At 38.7% G+C, this 18,950-nt stretch overlaps 1 protein-coding gene across 3 annotated transcripts in view; it reads right to left on the bottom strand.

The window, feature by feature from the left end:
- The window catches only part of TDRD3 (tudor domain containing 3), a 226,752-nt gene that overhangs the window by 87,720 nt on the left and 120,082 nt on the right, over positions 1 to 18,950 (bottom strand). The gene's annotated exons all lie outside the window — the stretch shown is intronic.

An 18,950-nucleotide genomic window follows, 5' to 3' on the forward strand; every position in this document is an offset into this window, starting at 1 on the left:
CCAGAAAGAATGAAGGGATGGAGTCAAAGCAAAAAGAATAACCAGCTGTGGATGTGACTGGTGATAGAAGCAAGGTCCGATGCTGTAAAGAGCAATACTGCATAGGAACCTGGAATGTCAGGTCCATGAATCAAGGCAAAATGGAAGTGGTCAAACAAGAGATGGCAAGAGTAAATGTTGACATTCTAGGAATCAGCAAACTCAAAAGCACTGGAATGGGTGAATTTAACTCAGATGACCATTATATCTACTACTGCGGACAGGAATCCCTCAGAAGAAATGGAGTAGCCATCATGGTCAACAAAATAGTCCAAAATGCAGTACTTGGATACAATCTCAAAAACGACAGAATGATCTCTGTTCATTTCAAAGGTGAACCATTCAATATCACAGTAATCCAAGTGTATGCCCCAAACAGTAATGCTGAGGAAGCTGCGGTTGAACGGTTGTATGAAGACCTACAAGACCTTTTAGAACTAACACCCAAAAAAGATGTCCTTTTCATTATAGGGGACTGGAATGCAAAAGTAGAAAGTCAAGAAACACCTGGAGTAACAGGCAAATTTGGCCTTGGAATATGGAATGAAGCAGGGCAAAGACTAATAGAGTTTTGCCAAGAAAATGCACTGGTTATAACAAACACCCTCTTCCAACAACACAAGAGAAGACTCTACACATGGACATCACCAGATGGTCAACACCGAAATCAGATTGATTATATTCTTTGCAGCCAAAGATGGAGAAGCTCTATACAATCAACAAAAACAAGACCAGGAGCTGACTGTGGCTCAGATCATGAACTCCTTATTGCCAAATTCAGACTGAAATTGAAGAAAGTAGGGAAAACCACTAGACCATTCAGGTACGACCTAAATCAAATCCCTTATGATTATACAGTGGAAGTGAGAAATAGATTTAAGGGCCTAGATCTGATAGATAGAGTGCCTGATGAACTATGGACTGAGGTTCGTGACATTGTACAGGAGACAGGGATTAAGACCATCCCCATGGAAAAGAAATACAAAAAAGCAAAATGGATGTCTGGGGAGGCCTTACAAATAGCTGTGAAAAGAAGAGAAGTGAAAAGCAAAGGAGAAAAGGAAAGATATAAGCATCTGAATGCAGAGTTCCAAAGAATAGAAAGAAGAGATAAGAAAGCCTTCCTCAGTGATCAGTGCAAAGAAATAGAGGAAAACAATAGAATGGGAAAGACTAAAGATCTTTTCAAGAAAATTAGAGATACCAAGGGGACATTTCATGCAAAGATGGGCTCGATAAAGGACAGAAATGGTATGGACCTAACAGAAGAAGAAAATATTAAGAAGAGGTGGCAAGAATAAACAGAAGAACTGTACAAAAAAGAGCTTCACGACCAAGATAATCATGATGGTGTAATCACTGACTAGAGCCAGACATCCTGGAATGTGAAGTCAAGTGGGCCTTAGAAAGCATCACTACGAACAAAGCTAGTGGAGGTGATGGAATTCCAGTTGAGCTATTTCAAATCGGAGAGATGATGCTGTGAAAGTGCTGCACTCAATATGCCAACAAATTTGGAAAACTCAGCAGTGGCCACAGGACTGGAAAAGGTCAGTTTTCATTGCAATCCCAAAGAAAGGCAATGCCAAAGAACACTCAAACTACCACACAATTGCACTCATCTCACACGCTAAAGTAATGGGCAAAATTCTCCAAGCCAGGCTTCAGCAACATGTGAACCGTGAACTTCCAGATCTTCAAGCTGGTTTTCGAAAAGGCAGAGGAACCAGAGATCAAATTGCCAACATCCGCTGGATCATGGAAAAAGCAAGAGAGTTCCAGAAAAACATCTATTTCTGCTTTATTGACTATGTCAAAGCCTTTGACTGTGTGCATCACAATAAACTGTGGAAAATTCTGAAAGAGATGGGAATACCAGACCACCTGACCTGCCTCTTGAGAAATCTGTTGCAGGTCAGGAAGCAAGTTAGAACTGGACATGGAACAACAGACTGGTTCCAAATAGGAAAAGGAGTACGTCAAGGCTGTATATTGTCACCCTGCTTATTTAACTTATACGCAGGGTACATCATGAGAAATGCTGGACTGGAAGAAGCACAAGCTGGAATCAAGATTGCCAGGAGAAATATGAATAACCTCAGATATGCAGATGACACCACCCTTATGGCAGAAAGTGAAGAGGAACTAAAAAGCCTCTTGAAAGTGAAAGTGGAGAGTGAAAAAGTTGGCTTAAAGCTCAACATTCAGAAAACGAAGATCATGGCATCCGGTCCCATCACTTCATGGGAAACAGATGGGGAAACAGTGGAAACAGTGACAGACTTTATTTTTGGGGGCTCCAAAATCACTGCAGATGGTGACTACAGCCATGAAATTAAAAGACGCTTACTCCTCGGAAGAAAAGTTATGACCAACCTAGATAGCATATTCAAAAGCAGAGACATTACTTTGCCAACAAAGGTCCGTCTAGTCAAGGCTATAGTTTTTCCTGTGGTCATGTATGGATGTGAGAGTTGGACTGTGAAGAAGGCTGAGTGCCGAAGAATTGATGTTTTTGAACTGTGGTGTTGGAGAAGACTCTTGAGAGTCCCTTGGACTGCAAGGAGATCCAACCAGTCCATTCTGAATGAGATCAGCCCTGGGATTTCTTTGGAAGGAATGATGCTAAAGCTGAAACTCCAGTACTTCGGCTACCTCATGTGAAGAGTGGACTCATTGGAAAAGACTCTGATGCTGGGAGGGATTAGGGACAGGAGGAGAAGGGAACGACAGGATGAGATGGCTGGATGGCATCACCAACTCGATGGACACGACTCTGAGTGAACTCCGGGAGTTGGTGATGGACAGGCAGGCCTGGCGTGCTGTGATTCATGGGGTCGCAAAGAGTCGGACATGACTGAACGACTGAACTGAAACCTATTTAAGAATTAGTTACATTACACCCATGATCCAGTAACAAGAATAATATTCCATATTCTATAATCGAAGAATGTAAACAAATAATACAAATTTTAATACTGGATTAAAAGTCTCATTACTAATTTATTATCTATATTAATTGCATAGTATGCTATATCTTGGGGGCTTCCCAGATGACACAAGTGGTAAAGAATCAGCCTGCCAATGCAGAAGAGGAAGGGAAGATCCCTGGGTCAGGAAGATATCCTGGAGAAGGAAATGGCAACCCACTCCAGTATTTCCTGCCTGGGAAATCTCATGGGCAGAGGAGCCTGGCAGGCTACAGTCCTTGGGGTCACAAAGAGTCAGACACGACTGACCATGCATACACTGTACCATGCTATACCTTATCAACTATGTATAAAACTTTCAAAGTCCTAGTTCTTATTTTTCTGACATTTGAATAATTCTTTGTGTAATTAAATTTGAATTTGATCTCATTTCTGTTTTATCAAAACCACTGTGGAAAGATTAGAACACTGGTTTAGAAAGACACAATTTCATGATTGAAAAGCACCTCACGGTTGTTATTTGTACAATATCAAATTATGCATCTGGTTATATAATATCTTTATAGTTTTCTAACAAATCTAATAAAAGTAGAAGCCAACACTTGATTTTTATTAGGGATAACCAGTAATATTTTTAAAGTGTCTTACAATGATTACAATAAGAAAACATTTCAGATATACATTTAATTAAGACTGACAAATTAATTTGAATCATATGAAAATATAAAGAAATAAAACCTGAAAAACAGAAAAATGATGTGGTATGATCATCAATGGACAACACATAAATATCTCTATTAGGTAGTTGATACATCACAATATTTAAATTTAACTCAAATCAAAATTAAAACCACAACTTCAGAGATTCATTACTGGATTAATTCAATTTTTGTTACCTGCAATCCAGCAAAAAAAAAAAAAGATTTCAAATGTCTTGACAGTCCTTATTTATGCTACCATAGGAAAAATATGAGTTTATATTAATGTTATACAAAGTTTATCAGACTGAGAAACAATGTAATATAGTTAAGAATACAGGCTTCAGTTCAATTCAGTTGCTCAGTCATGTCCAACTCTTTGCAACCCCATGGACTACAGGACATCAGGTTTCCATGTCCATCATCAACTCCTGGAGCTTTCTCCAACTCATGTCCATTGAATCGGTGATGCCATCCAACCATCTCATCCTCTGTCACCCCTTCTCCTGCCTTCAATCTTTCCCAGAATCAGGGTCTTTTCCAATGAGTCAGGTCTTTGCATCAGGTGGACAAAGTATTGGAGTTTCAGCTTTAGCATCAGTCCTTCCAATGAACATTCAGGACTGATTTCCTTTAGGATGGACTGGTTTGACTTCCTTGCAGTCCAAGGGACTCTCAAAGAGTCTTCTCCAATACCACAGTTCAAAAGCATTAATTCTTCAGTGCTCAACTTTCTTTATAGTCAAACTCTCACATCCATACATGACCAATGGAAAAACCATAGTTCTGACTAGATGAACCTTTGTTGACAAAGTAATGTCTCTGCTTTTAACATAATGGCAACCCACTCCAGTGTTCTTGCCTGGAAAATCCTAGGGACGGTGGAGCCTGGTGGGTTGCCGTCTGTGGGGTCGCACAGAGTTGGACATGACTAAAGTGACTTAATAGTAGTAGTAGTAGTGGTAGTAGTAGTAGTAGTAGTAGGTTGGTCATAGCTTTTCTTCCAGGGAGTAAGCGTCTTTTAATTCATGGCTGCAGTCACCATTTGCAGTGATTTTGGAGCCCAAGAAAATAAAGTTTCTCACTGTTTCCACTGTTTCCCCATCTATTTCCCATGAAGTGATGGGATCAGATGCCATGATCTTCATTTTCTGAATGTTGAGTTTTAGGCTAACTTTTTCACTCTCCTCTTTCACTTTCATCAAGAGGCTCTTCAGTTGCTCTTCACTTTCTGCCATAAGAGTGGTGTCATCTGCATAACTGAGGTTATTGATATTTCTCCCAGCAATCTTGATCCCAGCTTGTGCTTCATCCAGCCTGGCATTTCACATGATGTACTCTGCATATAAGTTAAATAAGCAGGGTGACAATATACAGCCTTGACATAATCCTTTCCCAATTTGGAACCAGTCCATTGTTCCATATCCAGTTCTAACTGTTGCTTCTTGACCTGCATACAGATTTCTCAAGAGGCAGGGAAAGTGGTCTGGTATTCCATCTCTTTCAGAATTTTCTCCAGTTTGTTGTGATCTAGTGTCATAGACTTTGGTGTAATCAATAAAGCAGAAGTAGATGTTTTTCTGGTATTCTCTTGCTTTTTCTATGATCCAACGGATGTGGGCAATTTGATCGCTGGTTCCTCTGCCTTTTCTAAATCCAGGTTGAACATCTGGAAGTTCACAGTTCACGTACTGTTGCCCTGGCTCAGAGGATTTTGAGCATTACTTTGCTAGCATGTGAGATGAATACAATTGTGTGGATGTTTGAACATTCTTTGGCATCGCCCTTCTTTGGGACTGGAATGAAAACTGACCTTTTTCCAGTCCTGTGGCCACTGCTGAGTTTTCCAAATTTGCTGGCATATTGAGTGCAGCACTTTCACAACCTCATCTTTTAGGATTTGAAATAGATCAACTGGAATTCCATCCACTAGCTTTGTTCACAGCGATGCTTCCTAAGGCTCACTTGACTTCACACTCCAGGATGTCTGGCTCTAGATCAGACCATCATGGTTGTTGGGGTCATGAAGATCTTTTTTCTATTCTTCTGTGTTATTCTTGTTACCTCTTATTAATATCTTCTGCTTCTGTTAGGTCCATACCATTTCTGTCTTTTATCTGCCCATCTTTGCATGAAATGTTGCCTTGGTATCTCTAATTTTCTTAAAGAGATCTCTAGTCTTTCCCATTCTATTGTTTTCCTCTATTTAAATCTCTGCTGAGCCACTTCCTAGTTCCAGCCCTCAGACATTTAACTTAACTTCTCCTTTCCATAAGCTTTGGGTTTCTCATCCTTAAAACAGGAACAAGAGAATTTCCTGCTGGTCCAGTGGTTAAGTCTCCACGCTTCCACTGCACAAAGCACAGATTCGATTCCTTGTCAGGAACTAAGATCCCACATGTCACACTACACTGTCAACAAAAAAACCTACCTCACAGCGATATTGGGAGGATTATCTTCTGGAGACATTTCTTTATTATTTTCTTTCCATTTTATGGATTAAGGAACAAGATAAACAGCATTTTCAGAACTACTTTTCATTGCTGTAAAATAGTTGTTCCTCACTAAACATACAAATATCTAAAGACATCACAACATAAACATTACCCATAAGGTAAGTGATGTGAGTCAGGCATCTGTGAGATCATCATGACCATGAAACCTAAGTGGGCCTTAATGCAGTCTAGCAATCATACTACATTTTCCTAGACCATTTACCTCCCAATCTTCCCAACCACTATTTCACATGTCTCCTAGCTCCTCAAACTTCAAACATCTTCTCCCTCATTGTGACTGTATGACCATGCTTACTTCCTCACTGGAAAAACTAAAATAATCATTAAAGAACTTACACAGATTTTTACCACATCAACCTACTCACTAATATCTGTACATCTATAGTTTATCTTACCACCATCTATACAGAATGTGAAGAGAATGCACAACTTCCCTAACTCTACATTAATTTTCAAGCTACATCTTACAGAACGTTTCAACAACCTTTGATACATTCAATACACCACACTCCATGATATAATTTCTGTATTCTCTTGTTTAATTCCTATCTTACTGGTCACACCTTGGCTGGTTCAACTTCTTTCATTCAACTGGTAAGGTTAAAATGCTAAAGGATTTGTTCCTTATACTTTTCCCTTCCTTTCAGCTCCTATTCCCTTGGGGATCACATGTGACCTCATGATTTTAAATATCATTCATATGCATTTCACTCTCAAATGCACACATCCATCCCAAAGTTCACCTTTTACCTCTTCTCTGTCTCGCTGCCTATTAGACATTACCAGGTGGATGCCTGAAAGGCACCTCAGTATTAACATGTTCAAAACAAAACACCCTATTCAAACCCTGTCTTTTCCAATTCAAAGTAAGCAACTCTAACCTGCTAATTTTTCAGGGCAAAATCCTTGAAGTCTTTTGTAACACCTCTTCTTACAAGCTGTGTATTTAATCTCTCAGAAATTCTGATGGTTGTATTTTTCAAAATACCTGAATCTGAACAATTTACACTACCTATACAGCTGCCATCACTACCAAAACTTTTCCTCCCCCTGGATTATTTCAATAATTCCCTAACTTGTATGATTCCCATCTTCCCTTTCTGAACACAACAGCCAGAATTAGACTTTCTAAATGTAGGTCTGCTGATATACTGATATGCTGACAACCCTCCAAAGGCTCCTCATTTCTTTCTGAAAGTCTTTAAGATGGCTTACAGGGCCCTTCATAAGCTGACCTCCATTATCACTCCTGATTTTATATTCTAGAATTTGTCCCTCTGCTTTCTCTGCTTCTACTAGTCACTGTGCTATTCTTTCAACATAAACTCCTGCTTTAGAGCCTTTGCAGTAGCTTTTCCTTCTCCCTGGAACACTCTTCTCAGATCATGTCACTAATTCTTACTGCCTTAGATTCTTGACACAAATTTCACCTTCTTGAAGCCTAATCAAATTACTATATTTAAGGCTGAAATTTGTAATTTACTTATTTACTATGTTTATATTATTTACTGTCCTTACTAGAATATAAACTATATAAAATTTGAAAGAATTCTCAATTTCTGACCATCCTATTTTATTTTTATTATTTCCACAGTCCAGTAATTTATTTTAAATTTGAGTAATTTCAAATTCCACAAACAAAACTACTGAAGAACAGCAATATTTTGCTTGAATTCTTTCTTCTGTACATTCAGTGATCTAAAACACCACAATATCCAACATACACAAACTTCAGGGAAGAGTTAATAAATACACACAGATTGGAATCATGGTGCTCTTTGCTCTGAATGGAATGGTCCCACAGAAAAAGCAGAGGATACAACACAACGTAAGGCCACCTCTTACACATGAAGTGAGCAAAAACACACTTCTATATGTGTAATGAGGAAACCTGCATAGGTTAGAGGGCCTTTTATGCCCACTTGAAAGTCAGACAATTTGTCTGTAATGCATTTTTCAAACAATTTGGAGAGCACTGTGATCCCATGTAGGATATGCTCATTCAGTTCAGTCCAGTCGCTCAGTCATTGTTTCCACTGTTTCCCTGTCTATTTCCCATGAAGTGATGGGACCAGATGCCATGATCTTAGTTTTCTGAATGTTGAGTTTTAAGCCAACTTTTTCACTCTCCTCTTTCACTTTCCTCAAGAGGCTTTTTAGTTCCTCTTCACTTTCTGCCATAAGGGTGGTGTCATCTGCATATCTGAGGTTATTGATGTTTCTCCTTTACTACCCTGTAAATAAATTCTTCAGTACCATTTTTCTAGATTCCGTTTATATGTGTTGGAATACAATATTTATCTTTATCTTTCTGACTTACTTCACTCTGTATTATAGGTTCTAGGTTCATTCACCTCATCAGAACTGACTCAAATGTGTTCCTTTTTATGGCTGAGTGATATTCCATTGTGGATATATACCAAAACTTCTTTATCCATTCATCTGTCGATGGACATCTAGGTTATTTCCATTTTCCAGCTATTGTAAATAGTGCTGCAATGAGCAATGGGATACATTTGTCCTTTTCAATTTTGGTTTCCTCAGGGTATATCCTTAGGAGTAGGATTGCTGGGTCATCTGGTGGTTTTATTCCTAGTTTTTTAAGGAATATCCATACCATCTTCCATAGTGGCTGTATCAATTTACACCAGCAGTGCAAGAGGGCTTCCTTTTCTCCACACCCTCTCTAGCACTTATTGTTTGTAGACTTTTTGATGATGGTGTTTCTGGCTGCTGAGAGGTAGTTTGATTTGCATTTCTCTAATAATGAGTGATGCTGAGCATCTTCTCATGTGTTTGTTAGCCATCTGTATGTCTTCCTTGGAGAAATGTCTGTTTAGGTCTTTTCCCCACTTTTTGATTAGCTTGTTTTCTTTGTATTAACTTGTATGAGCTGATTATATATCCTTGAAATTAATCCCTTGTCAGTTGTTTCATTTGCTATTATTTTCTCCCATTCTGAGGGTTGTCTTTTCACCTGGCTTATAGTTTCCTTTGCCGTGCAAAAGCTTTTAAGTTTAATCAGGTCCCACTTGTATACTTTTGTTTTTATTTCCGTTACTCTAGGAGGTGGGTCATAGAGGATCTTGTTTTGATTTATGTCACTGAGTGTTCTGCCTTTGTTTTCCTCAGAGAGCTTTATAGTTTCTGGTCTTACATTTAGGTCTTTAATCTGTTTTGAGTTAATCTTTGTGTATGGTGTTCGGAAGTGTTCTAATTTCATTCTTTTACATGGAGCTGTACAGTTTTCCCAGCACCATTTATTGAAGAGGCTATCTTTGCCCCATTGTATATTCTTGCCTCCTTTGTCAAAATTAAGATACCCATAATTGCATGGGTTTATTTCTAGGCTTTCTATCTTGTTCCATTGGTCTATATTTCTGTTTTTGTGCCAGTACCATACTGTCTTGATGACTGTAGTTTTGTAGTATAATCTGAAGTCATGAAGGTTGATTCCTCCAGCTCCATTCTTCTTTCTCAAGACTGCTTTGGCAATTCAGGATCTTTCGTGTTTCCATACGAATTGTGAAATTTTTTGTTCTAGTTCTGTGAAAAATGCCATTGGTAATATGATAGGGATCACACTGAATCTGTAGATTGTGTTTGGTTAGTATAGTCATTTTCAAAATACTGATTCTTCCTACCCAGGAACATGGACTATCTCTCCATGTGTTTATTTTGTCTTTGATTTCTTTCAACAGTGGCTTATAATTTTCTGTGTACAGCTCTTTTGTCTCCTTAGGTAAGTTTATTCCTATTTAATTCTTTTTATTGCAATGGTGAATGGGATTGATTCCTTAATTTCTCTTTCTGACTTTTCATTGTTAGTATATAGAAATGCAAATGATTTTTGTGTATTGATTCTGTATCCTGCAACATTGCTCAATCCACTGATTAGCTCTAGTAATTTTCTGATACTATCTTTAGGGTTTTCTGTGTATAGTATCATGTCATCTGCAAACAGTGAGAGCTTTACTTCTTTTCCAATCTGGATTCCTTTTCTTTCTTTTTCTTCTCTGATTGCTATAGCTAGGACTTCCAGAACTATGTTGAATAATAGTGGGGAAAGTGGGCACCCTTGTCTTGTTCCTGATCTTAGGGGGAATACTTTCACTTTTTCACAATTGAGAACAATGTTTGCTGTAGGCTTATCATATATGGCCTTTACTATGTTGAGGTAGGTTCCTTCTATGCCCATTTTTTGAAGAGTTTTAATCATAAATAGATGCTGAATTTTGTCAAAGGCTTTTTCTGCATCCACTGAGATTATTGTATGGTTTTTATCTTTCAGTTTGTTAATATGGTGCATCACATTGATTGATTTGCATATATTGAAGAATCTTTGCATCCCTGGAATAAACCAAACTTGATCATGGTATATGAGCTTTTTAATGTGTTGCTGAATTCTGTTTGCTAAAATTTTGCTGAGAAATTTTGCATGTATGTTCATCAGTGATATTGGCCTGTAGTTTTCTTTTTTGTGTGTTGTCCTTGTTGGTATCAGGCTGATGGTGGCCTTGCAGAATGAGTTTGGAAGTGTTCCTTCCTCTGAAATTTTTTGAAAGAGTTTTAGAAGGATAGGCATTAGCTTTTCTTGAAATGTTTGACAGAATTCTCCTGCAAAGTCATCTGGTCCTGGGCTTTTGCTTCTTGGGAGATTTTTGATCACAGCTTTAATTTCAGTGCTTGTAATTGGGTTGTTTATAATTTTTATTTCTTCCTGGTTCAGTCTTGGAAGATTGAACTTTTCTAAGAATCTGTCCATTTCTTCCAGATTATCCATTTTATTGCCATATAGTTGTTCAAAATAGTCTCTTATAATCCTTTGTATTTCTACATTGTCTATCATTTCTGGATTGTTGTAACCTCTCCTTTTTCATTTCTAATTTTGTTGATTTGATTCTTCTCTCTTTTTTTTCTTGATAAGTCTGGCTAAAGGTTTGTCAATTTTATCTTCTCAAAGAACCAGCTTTTAGTTTTATTAATCTTTACTATTGTTTCTTCCATTTCTTTTTCATTTATTTCTGCTCAGATCTTTATGATTTCTTTCCTTCTAACAATTATGGGAGGGTTCTGTTCTCCTTTTTCCAGTTGTTTTTGGTGTAAAGTTAGGTTGTCTATTCGATGTTTTTCTTGCTTCTTGAGGTAGCACTGCATTGCTATAAATGTCCCTCTTAGAACTACTCTTGCTGTATCCCATAGGTTTTGAGTTGTTGTGTTTTCATTGTCATTTGTTTCTAGAAATTTTTTGATTTCTCTTTTGATTTCTTCAGTAACCTGTTGGTTAATTAGAAACATGTTGTTTAATCTCCATGTGTTTGTGTTTCTTACAGTTTTTTTTTTTTTCTTGTAATTGATATCTAGTCTCATAGCATTGCGGTCAGAGAAGATGCTTGATACAATTACAATTTTCTTAAATTTACTGAGGTTTGATTTGTTACCCAAGAAATAGTATATCCTGGAGAATGTTTCATGTGCACTTGAGAAGAAGATGTATTCTGCATTGGAATGGAATGTCCTGAAGATATCAATGAGATCCATCTCATCTAATATATCATTTAAGACTTATTTTGTTTTGATGATCCTTGTTTCCTTATTTTGTTTTGATGATCTGTCCATTGGTGTGAGTGGGGTGTTAACGTCTCCTGTTATTATTGTGTTACTGTCAATTTCTCCTTTTACATCTGTTAGTGTTTGTCTTACGTACTGACGTGCTCCTATGCTGGGTGCACAGATATTTGTAATTGTTTTGTCTTCCTCTTGGATTGATCCCTTGATCATTATGTGATGTCCTTCCTTATGTCTTATAATATCCTTTATTTTAAGGTCTATTTTGTCTGATATGAGGATTGCTACTCCAGCTTTCTTTTGCTTCCCATTTGCACTGAATATATTTTTCAATCCTCTTATTTTCAGTCTTTATGTGTCTTTAGGTCTAAAGTGGGTTTCTTGTAAACAGCATATATATGGGTCTTATTTTTGTATCCATTCAGCCAGTCTGTGTCTTTTGGTTGGCACATTTAATCCATTTACATTCAAAGTAATTATTGATATATATGTTCCCATTGCCATTTTCTCAATTGTTTGGGGTGGATTTTGTAGATCTTTTTTCTTCTCTTGTATTTATTGACTATATAAGCTGGTTTAACATTTGTTGTAAAGCTGGTTTGGTGGTACTGAATTCTCTTAACTTTTGCTTGTCTGAAAAGCTTTTTATTTCTCCATCAATTTTGAATGTGACCCTTTCCGGGTATAGTAATCATGGTTGTAGATTTTTCCCTTTCAGTACTTTAAATATATCCTACCATTCCCTTCTGGCCTGTAGAGTTTCTACTGAAAGATCAGCGTAGGGGTTTCCCTTGTATGTTACTTGTTGCTTTTCCCATGATGCTTTTAATATTCTTACTTTGTGATTATCTTTGTTAGTTTGATTAGTATGTGTCCTGGAGTGTTTCTCCTTGGGTTTGTCCTCTATTGGACTCCTTTTGCCTCTTGGACTTGATTAACGATCTCCTTTTCCATGTTGGGGAAATTTTTAACTACGATCTCTTCAAAAATTTTCTCATACACTTTCTTTTTCTCTTCTTATTCTGGGACCCCTGTAATTCAAATATTGGTGCATTTGATATTGTCTCAGAGGTCTCTAGACTATCCTCAGTTCTTTTCATTCTTTTTACTTTATTCTGCTCTTCAGAAGTTATTTCCAACATTTTACCATCTAGCTCACTAATTTGTTCTTCTGCTTCAGATATTCTGGTATTGATTCCTTCTAGAGTATTTTTAATTTCAGTAATTGTGTTGTTTGTCTCTGTATGCTACTTCTTTAATACTTCTAGGTCTTTGTTAATTAATTCTTGCATTTTTTCCATTTTGTTTTCAAGGTTTTTGATCATTTTTACTATCATTATTCTGAATTCTTTTTCAGGTAGTTTGCTTATTTCCTCTTCATTTATTTGGACTTCTGTGTTTCTAGTTTGCTTCTTCATTTGTGTAGTAGTTCTCTTTTTATTTTATTTTTTTTAACTTGTTGTGATTGAGGTCTCCTTTTCCCAGGCTTCAAGGTTGAATTCTTTCTTCCTTTTGGTTTCCGCCCTCCTAAGGTTGTTCCAATGGTTTGTGAAAGTTTCCTATAGGGTGATATTTGTGCAGAGTTTTTGTTTCTTTTTCCTCTCATGGGCAAAGCTGAGTGAGGTGGTAATTCTGTCCGCTAATGATTGGGTTTGTATTTTTGTTTGTTGTTTAGATGAGGCATCCTGCACAGGGTGCTACTGGTGTTTGGGTGATGCCAGGTTTTGTATTCAAGTGGTTTCCTTTGTGTGAATACTCACTTTTTGATACTCCCTAAGATTAGTTCTCTGGTAGTCTCCGGTTTTGCAGTCAGTGCTCCCACTCCAAAGTCTCAAGGCTTGATCTCTGGCCAGGAACGAACATTTCACAAGTGGTTTGTTACGGCATTGAGATTAAAACAAATATCCAAAAATGAGAAACCAAAGATGAATCCCAGACAAATGGCAGCTATAAAATCAGACAAATAATAATTTAAAAAATGGAATATATTCATATACACCCATGAGCAAAGTCAATACAGTCCAACAAAAATAAAGTACAGTAGACTGACCTGGTGAACAAAGGAAATAAAAATTATATTTACCAGTTAAGAACAAAACTAACTAAAGCACAAACTGGAAAACAAAACTAAAGCAAGGTGCCAAGTGGGGAATAAAGCAATGAAAACAAAACTAACAAATATGTTGAGAGGAAAGGAAAGAAAGAAAAGAAAGAAAGAATAGATATGAAAAGTTAAATAAAGGTAAATGAAGAAGATTTATATACATTAAAGACTAACTGCAAGGTGAAAAGAAAAGCAGGAAAGGCAAACAAAGGAATAAATGTAGAAAGAATATAATAGGTTTAAAAAATTTTAAATTAAAAAAGAGATCAGGGAAAAAAAAAAAAAACAGACGATGAAAGAAAAAGGGGGAAAAAAAAAAAAGGAAAACTCCTCAGAACTGCAAAAGCCCAATGGAGAGGCAGAGATTTATCACAACAATAAAAAATGTGACTGAGAAAAACAAAAAAAAAGCTCAAAAGTTTAATTAGATTTCACAGTGCCAATAAAATTGACAACTGCAACAGAGGGGTAAAAAGAAGGGAAAAAAAGAAAAAAAATCCAAAAGAATCTACAAAACAAGTCAAAACATAAGAAAAATAAATGTTTTCTTGAGTCACTGCTCAAGAGTTCTTTCCTTTGCAGGGAATTACAGTCCACCTCACCTCCCTAGCATGTCCTCCAACACTCTGCTGATCTCTGGACCTACTGTGGGGCAGCTCAGATTCTAATCTGGTCCTACTTCTGTGTGTTCTTGCTTGCAATGTCCACAAGTATCAGAACTAGTGAGATTTCTTTTGTGGGAGCTCTCAATGACCTTTTATAAAGACACAGAATCTGCCTAGCTGATCATGTAGATTTAATCTGCAGCTTGTAGAGCTGGTGGGAAGGTTTTAGGTCTTCTTCCTTAACCACACTGCCCCTGGGTTTCAATTGTGGTTTTATTTTCACCTGTGCATATGGGTCATCCACTGGGGTTTGCTCCAGAGGACTTGGGTTTGCCCCTGTGAAAGCCAAGTGTGGAGGTGGTGCAGCTGCTTGGGTCGCAGGGGTTCTGGCAGCACCAGGTACTCAAGGGGGTTGGCGGCTAGGGCAGCAGGAAATACAGAACTCTAGAAGGGTATTGCAACCAGTACTGGCCAATATGCTCCAGTATTCTTCGCTGGAGAACTCCCTGCTCCCTGACAGAGAAGCCTGGCAGGCCAGTCTATAGGGTCACAAACAGCCCAGACATGACAGAAGCGACCCTGCATGCATAGACGCAAGACATTTTTTGCCTGTAGCAGCTCTGCTCCATGACAGTTGAGCGTGAAGGTGGCTCAGCCGCTTGGCTTGTGGGGACCCTGGCAGCGCTAAGTGTGCAGGGACACAGACTGCCTCCACTGCAGGAGTTATGGCCCTGTCAGAGTCTTTTTTCAAGCCTCTTGTAGCTGGTGATCAGTAGGCCTCTTCGGCCAGTCTTTCTCTATAGCTCCAGCTGTTCAGGCACTTACAGGGCTCCCTTGCCTGGGGTCCTTCTCTGTTATTCGGCACGTCAGACACATAGAGAGGCCTCCCTGGCTGGGGTCTTACTCTGTAAATCAGTGTGCCAGGCACTTAAAGTGACACCCTGGGTCAGGTGCTACTCTATAGTTTGGCACATCAATCACTTAAAGGGCACCCCCGGTGGGGTCCTACTCTGTAGATCAATCCATCAGTCAGTTAAAGGAGCACCCTGAGTGGGGTCCTACTCTGTAGATCAATCCATCAGTCAGTTAAAGGAGCACTCTGGGTAGGGTCCTACACTGTAGATCAGCACATCAGTCAGTTAAAGTGGCACCTCGGGTAGGGTCCTACTCTGTAGATCAATCCATCAGTCAGTTAAAGGAGCACCCTGAGTGGGGTCCTACTTTGTAGATCAGCACATCAGTCACTTAAAGGGCACCCCGGGTGGGGTCCTACTCTGTAGATCAATCCATTAGTCAGTTAAAGGAGCACCCTGGGTGGGGTCCTACAATGTAGTTCAGTGCGTCAGGCGTTTGGTGGGCCAGCCTCTCTATTGTTCAGCTGCCAATGCTGGCATGTGGAGAAAGAGAGGCTATGGTGATGACTCCAGCCCCTACACATAACTCAGCAGTACCCCTTGCTTCCATGGCTGCCTGGCTTTCCTCCACAGGCATTTCCCACCACAATCTCCTCCCTCACATCCCCTCAATCTGTCTCTCTGCAGTCAACAGCAACCCTCACCCTGGCTGCTCCACAATCCCTAAACTCCAGCTGCCAGCAGCTGTGCCTTCCAGGGGACCTGCATCCCTGTCCATGTTAATGTATGGCCGAGGCAAGGACTGTTTGATCTCATTCCATTTAGGCTGTCACAGATCACCTGCCTCACTCTCAGCCTTAAATGTTTCTCCTCTGACTCAGACAAGTGCCCTGATGTGGAGATCGGACCCCTGCTTCAGTCCCCCCTCCCACTGAGGGCAGGTCCAGTCCTACTAACACTCCTGTTTTTCCCCCTAGTTCCTTCATCCTACTGAGTTTTGTGTGGTTCTATATATTCTTTTTTGTTGGTCAGGTACTTATGTCTGCTCTCAGCTGGTGTTCTGCATGCACTTCTGTGTCTGAAGGTGTATTCCTGATGTATCCGTGGAGAGAGATGTGCTCCACGTCCACCCACTCCTCTGCCATCTTGTTCTCCTCCTCTGACCATCCTATTTTAAACTGCACTCCCCCACCCCCCAACACCTCTGACCAACCAACAACTTCCTAACTGCCCATCCTACTTTACTTTTGCCCATGGCACTTATCAACTTCTAACCTACCATATAATTTACATACTTATTACTATGCCAATCTGTTTAGCTTACTAAAAGGTAAGCTTGATAAAGGCAGAAATCTTTTGTATATTTAATCATTGTTTAAACCAAGGCATTTAAGATAACTCCCTGGCATATTACATGTTCTCAAAAAAAAATTTATTGAGTGAAGGACTAAAGGAAGAAAGGAATGAGAAACATCACTTGGTCATCTGCAGTAGATTCCACCAAACCCACATTAAGTGGTTAAATAGATGAACATAAAATATCTTTCCAAGAAAATTACACTGTTATATAATTTTGCTTTTCAGACACTCATTAAGTATGAATATGTGTATACTCATCTATATAGAAAGATACATAGACATAAATATAATCTTCTACTGTAATATATGTAGGTTAGTCCCAGAATTGTCACTGGGTAACCTTGGGCACGTTCTTACAGTTTTGAGCCTCCAATCAACTCTTACATATCAACTGAAAAGTTGAAACTCTGCTTTAGAAAACTATGATTCTTTATTTACAAATACTTATGGGAAAATAAAATGTGATCAATTATTACTTTAAAAAATTAAGTCTATTACCATATATTAACTACAGTCCAGTAAATAGACATAAAACAAAATTTTGGGAAGAAAGTTTGAGAAAAATGTAAATCAAAATAACACCTTTGTTACAATCATTAAGAAACTGACATAGTCTCAATATCCTCTTCTGAAACTCCATAATTTTAACAGTTTTGGGGAAAGGAATAAATACATTTTATGCTAACTGGATAAAATGAATTAATTTCAGAGATATTAAAGTAAATTTTAAACGTGCCTTAGAATAGATAAAACACTGAGGAATAGCAATAGTCACATCGAAGGCTTTTAGCAAAAGAAGGAGGAAAGCAAGGCAACCACTCCAGTATTCTTGCCTGGAGAATCCCCATGGACAGAGGAGCCTCGGGGGCTATAGTCCATGGAATCACAAAGAGTTAGACATGACTGAGAGACTAAGCATAGCACAGCAAAGGAATATTGAGCCTGGCAGGCTGCAGTCTATAGGGTCGCACAGAGTTGGACCTGACTGAAGTGACCTGACAACCTAACACTGTAACTGAGGCTGTGAAACTATAACTAGGGATCTCGGATCCTCTGCATTATTCCAGCACTGTTCCTTAGTTAGGATATGGCTGTGATCTTATGCTTACAATGTCTGACTTCTACCCTAGTTCAACATTAACTTAGCTTAGCTTGCTGAATGAAGAAAACTGTTGGTGCTTACTGAGACTGAAGATTAGTTAGTTGTTCTGTAAACCTTACCCTTGTTCCTTATTCTCCAGAAATAGTTAACCAAAGATTTATGACTTAGATAATGTTCCAATCACAAGACTTGATAGCTACTTGGAATTGTGCGATCAAGACAATCATCTCTGAAAATAGAAGACAGCCCCCTCCCTATGAGCACCGTGGCCCTTTCCTCTTTCCCCTATGTAATCTCCAAGCAAAATCTGGCAAGTTGGGAGCTGGCTTTTTGGAACATACTCCCACCTTTCTCCTCAGAATTGCCAGCTTCCTCAGTAAAGCCATATTTCCTTTTAACCAACACTCTCAGTATTGGATTATTGAATGATAAGCAGCTGAACAGGAATTCAGTAACAGTATCATTATCTGTGCCATGTAGTATCCTAACTGTTTTAAATATTAGCAATTTTAATTCTTACAGTAAACATATGAAGTGGGTACTACTGCTATCGTCTTTTCATAGATAAATAAAATATGGTACAAAATTTAAGTAATCTATCCAAGTTCTCAACAGTATATGCTTCTAGGCTGTCTGATTCCAGAATCCTTGCTCTTGTCCCACTGGTATCATCTTTTCATAGATAAAAGAATATGGTATAAAATTTAAGTAATCTATCCAATGATGCTGAAGCTGAAACTCCAGTACTTTGGCCACCTCAAAGAGTTGACTCATTGGAAAAGACTCTGATGTTGGGAGGGATTGGGGGCAGGAGGAGAAGGGGACGACAGAGGATGAGATGGCTGGATGGCATCACCGAATCGATGGACACGAGTTTGAGTGAACTCCAGGAGTTGGTGATAGACAGGGAGGCCTGGCTTGCTGCAATTCATGGGGTCGCAAAAAGTCGGACACGACTGAGCGACTAACTGAACTGAACTGATCCAAGTTCTCAGCAGTATATGCTTCTAGGTTGCCGAATTCTAGAATTTGTGCTCTTGTCCGCCTATCATAAACAGATAGTAGAATGACACTGTGGGAAGAACTACCAAAATTCAAGAAATCCCCGCTTAAATTTTGAATTTAAATAGGAAAAAAATTGTTAGCTAAGGTTTGAGAGAGTCAGTTCCTAGGCA

This window comes from Bos indicus x Bos taurus, chromosome 12, assembly GCF_003369695.1.
Source record: "Bos indicus x Bos taurus breed Angus x Brahman F1 hybrid chromosome 12, Bos_hybrid_MaternalHap_v2.0, whole genome shotgun sequence".
Taxonomy (NCBI): domain Eukaryota; kingdom Metazoa; phylum Chordata; class Mammalia; order Artiodactyla; family Bovidae; genus Bos; species Bos indicus x Bos taurus.